Source organism: Octopus bimaculoides, chromosome 13 (assembly GCF_001194135.2).
Source record: "Octopus bimaculoides isolate UCB-OBI-ISO-001 chromosome 13, ASM119413v2, whole genome shotgun sequence".
NCBI lineage: Eukaryota > Metazoa > Mollusca > Cephalopoda > Octopoda > Octopodidae > Octopus > Octopus bimaculoides.
In genome coordinates this window covers 32,859,441-32,864,073 of record NC_068993.1, presented here as the reverse complement: position 1 = coordinate 32,864,073, position 4,633 = coordinate 32,859,441, and the positions used below count along the sequence as shown (strand labels likewise).

Genomic DNA, 4,633 nt, shown 5'->3' with positions numbered 1-4,633 from the left:
GGTGGGAGTCTTTCTCTGAAAAGATATGGCAAATGTTGCGAAAATTTCGATATTCCAAAACACATAATTAACAAGATTGGGACCTTGAAGTCAAGACCTAGGTACTGCAGCTGAAAGTGATCAAATTAGAGAAATTCAAGAAATTATTTCTCAATGCTGAATATAATTTAAGAAAGTAAATAGAAATGTAAATAAAAATTAAGCTTTTTTATAAAATTAGTCTTTAGCATTTTTTGTCATATCTAGCATGTTTAAAGCATTTTTTTTTTTTGTATTCTTCTACTGAAATTTAGCATAAAATTCTGATTTTAAGTTGGCACGCGTTGATTTGTTATGACCTCCACGCACTATACAATTGTAAGAAGTATTAGAAGAGAACCTGACACCACAATATACAAGATGAACTAACTCAGCAGACAGAAGAGCACCTAAGATGAGAGAAATGGTGTTCCTTCAGCTTTTTTCGCAACAGTGGAGGGTAGCGACTAAACAATTATTCTGTAATATATCGAAATCAAATCGTTTTCTTATACAGGAATAGATTCTACAGAGGTACTGCGATGAGAGCACGGACTAAAGAGTCGATGGAGTATCGGGCTTGGATATGTACCCCATCCTAGTTTATTACATCCCTCTATATATTACATATGTTAGACCCTACCGCATGGTATTGCAGATCAGAACAGTGAGCCGGGAAGACGGTGTTCGTGTCCTGTCAACAGTACTGAGTTATATCTGGGACTTAATACTCCTATTTAACTGCAGACATGTACCATAAGGAAGATGTAAACAGTGACAACACTTTAAAATTGATGACTTTCGTAAAATAGCACTGCTAGGTTTAGTTGTCTCTATAAGCTAACGTACGTTATACTAATACAAAAATCGTGATCTATCGCACTCGACAATTATTATTAAAAGAAAACTAACTGCCTATATGACCGCTAGAGAATTCCTTTCAATTTCTATCCTACCGACTTAAAACGGGTAGGTCACATTGCACAATGTTATCCTGGATATATAAAATGACAGGATAATCAAGGCTGGCATGCCTTGGTTAGTAGATTTAAACAGAACTGAGCTAAGACTAAACAAATACCGAAAATCAGCTGATTATTCCTTCGGAAACATCTATGAACGGAAACAATCACAGGAAAACTAAAAGTCACAGGAAAAGTGACACGCTCATCTAAATATCCTAAATAACAGTTAAAGTTATTGAGTGATTCAGGTTAAGTAATTTAAAGCGATTAATCCCTTAATCCGGATGTTACGTTCCAACTCCACCCCCGCGAAGTAGAAACAGTACTGTACTGTATATTTTTTTCATATTTTTACAATTTGAATATATTTATTTAATCATAAATGTAAAACAACACCACAGAGGTATCGACGTAAGCTTAAATAATAAACCACGATATGACAAAAAATAAACAACGAAAAATAAAACAAAATAAGTTATTAATGAAAGCTTTTTCTATCAACAATCATCTATACACAATTAACACTGTTTAAATACAATTTTTCCAAATAAACCGGTAGAAGTGTTTGTGAGCAGAACTTTAGTTTCTTCTATCTCACGCAACAATTGTTATCAACAGATTACTAATTAAAGTCATTATCACTTACTGAATGTTGCCGGTGCGTGTATCTCTATTTACTTTTCTTCTCTGTTTAATACTTTACTTTCGCCTTAAACACATTCTCTTTTCTCATCTACCCAGACTCGACCTTACATACAGCTCCGTCCCGTGTAATACACAAACACATTAAGCTAGGATCCTTAATTACGTAAGACATACATACTGTTTTCTTCAACTTCTCACCTTTGTTTCTATAGGTTGTCTGAAGATTACTGTTTATTTATATTAGTTTGCACACACACATACACATGTACATGCGGTTCGTCCATAAAGGTCGGCTTGTTTCTGTCTTTCATTTACACGAACACAGATATATTATAACCTGTCATGTTTGATCACATATTGATACAACCAAATTATCATCAAGCAATATCATTTCCAACATCACAAGATTACCAAAACTAATAATAATAATTATTATAATAATAACAACGACAATATTTCAACAGATAACTTACAGCAGATGATGCAACAACAGTTCTTTGTACCAAAATATTTTCCTCTCCACAAAATCACAACACTTTCATGTACACACGCACTCTATCTCTCTCTCACACGTTTACTGACACACACACACACTCTAATTCATACGTTTCCATTTTCTCTCTCTCTCTCCTTTTTTCTCTCATTCATACGTTTCATAATTTCTGTCTCTTCCTCTTCTTCATTCACACATTGCAACTCTCTCCTTTCTCTCTTTATTTGACCCAATTGGTGGGTCCGGTTACATATCTTCTATCGTTTACTTTCTTTATCATGAACTGAAACGAAGATAGTAATTAATCCTACCATCCAACACACAAAATTATGACGAAGGGTGCTATACTATGCCTTTGTTCATTTATACATGTACTATATTGTTTGATTTCCCTCTACTGAAGTATCCATTTCTTTGGAGTGGAACCAAACATGGGATATACTTTTGAAAAAATAAGACGTGTTGTTACGTTCATATTCTCTCTCTCTCTCTCTCTCTCTCTTCCTCTCTCTCTGTTATGTTCGCCCCGTTTTAATTTAAATCCAGTTGTTTCTCCTGCGCTTCTCTGCTACAATAGTTGTATTCTTTTCCTCTCATTGTCACAGATGCACATTTTTCTCAATCAAAACTTTTTAACTTACTAAATTAAGTATGTCAGTATCTTTTATTACTTTGGTTTCAAAAACAACCTATATTAGTGACTGACCAATACTTTTAGTCCTTTCAGCAAGTATAGGAGATAACTCCAAACATATTTCGGTATTATTCTGACCTCATTGGCAAGAGCATAGCCTTCACTACACTTGCTAAAGTGGTGATGAGGGAATCACTAAGTAACATCTCCCCCTCAACAACACCTTGCATATCATCCCTCTACCTTTTGAACTATTGTCCTTTTAGAGCCACTTCAATCTCACCTTATCCATTCTCCACACTGATACTGCTCCCTTGTTCATCACACTACATTTACCTGTACCTCCTCTCAAACCATCTGTCATTTTCCCTTCACATTCTTATGAAATTACCCATCTCATACTGCCCCTCTAATGCACTGTCTGTATCCTCTCTTACACTCACCTTGAAACTTTTGTTCTGACGTAAAGCCCCCCCCCCACCTCTTCCAAATACTCCCCCACATAGTGGTGTTCCCTGCAACCTTTCCCTGATTTTTTTCTATACTGCAAGTTATTTGGAAATCTTATTAGTGCTGGTGTATGCAAAAAGCACCCGGCACAAATTGTAAAGTGGTTGGTGTTAGCAAGGATATCCAACCATAGAAACCATGCTAAAGCTGATACTGGACCTCAGTGCAGCCGTGAAAGTCTCTAGCTTCTGTCAAACCATCCAACCCATGCCAGCATGGAAAATGGATGTTAAATTATGATGATGTGTGTGTATATATTTATGTATACACACACATACATATATGTGAGTGTGTGTATAATATATATGTATATGAATATTTGTATAGATATATGTACATGTATATGTATTGGATAATGTATGGTTGTTGTGTATCATTCAAGTGAATGAGTATTTATGGCTGAACATGAGAGAGTGAGAAGGTATAGTAGCAGTAACTTCACTTGGACTGATTTTACTATATATAAATATATATATATATATTGTTTGTAAAAACATAAATCTGAAAAAAGAAGCACACTCTAAGTTATAGAGCAGTATATATTAAAGTTAGATAAGGCCGGTTTATGGGATTACCTTAGGTTTCACATCCATAAAGGGTTTAGCTTTATGGTGTATCATCAGATCCCAAAACCTGTTGGCTTAAGGTCTCTCTAGTGAGTGGCCTCTCTAGAATAAGGAGGAGGAAAGGACCTTACTATTTAATGTCAACAAAGTGGATTATCTCCCTTTGGTTATCAATCGCTGGTGACCCTGCCATCCTGTGGGTTCCAATAGGACAGCAGGAATTTCCTGAAATGGTCTAAAAACCTCCATTCTGGAGCTAAGGATGTTCCTGGGTCAAGAGAGTCATTGAGGATCCTCGCCTGTTCCTCTATGCATAATTTACAGCACTTGATCCCGCTTATGTAGGGACCTGGATCTTCTTGGATACTCTATGATATTGTGCATGGAATCCCATTGTCTATCAGCTGCCATACACGGCTGGCTCATGACATGACGTTTCTCCTTTCCGGTGTCCTGAAGGAGGATCTGTGGTTGGAGAGGTGTTGTTTGAATGAGTTCCTGGAACAACTGATGTATCTCTGTGGTCGTGTGTTGGTGGTGCTATCTCTGTTGGTGTTGATGTTGCTGGTACTGGCACTGTTGGTTTTGGCTTCATTGGAGGTGGCGGTGGTGTTGGTGCCAGTTTTGGTAAAGGTGCTGGTGTTGTTATTATGGCCATTGTCATTGATGGAAACAACAATTGTTTCTGTGCATATCGGATACTCTCACTCTTTTACTCTTTTACTTGTTTCAGTCATTTGACTGCGACCATGATGGAGCACCACCTTTAGTCGAGCAAATCAACCCCAGGACTTATTCTTTG

The 4,633-nt window shown here is 36.7% G+C and overlaps 1 protein-coding gene across 10 annotated transcripts in view; it reads right to left on the bottom strand.

Annotated features, from left to right (window-relative positions):
* Positions 1–4,633, bottom strand: part of LOC106872059 (mitochondrial ornithine transporter 1) — an 89,315-nt gene that overhangs the window by 52,989 nt on the left and 31,693 nt on the right. For 3 of the 10 annotated variants that reach the window (XM_052972413.1, XM_052972416.1, XM_052972412.1), the window contains exon 1: positions 1,630–1,791. The exons of 1 other annotated variant lie outside the window; for it this stretch is intronic. The gene's annotated coding sequence lies outside the window, so the exon portion shown is untranslated. Of the gene's footprint in view, positions 1–1,629; positions 1,792–1,826; positions 1,972–2,101; positions 2,345–2,474; positions 2,582–3,840; positions 3,860–4,633 lie in introns of those variants that run through there. 6 more of the 10 variants (XM_052972415.1, XM_052972414.1, XM_052972421.1 and 3 more) reach the window with 5 other exon arrangements.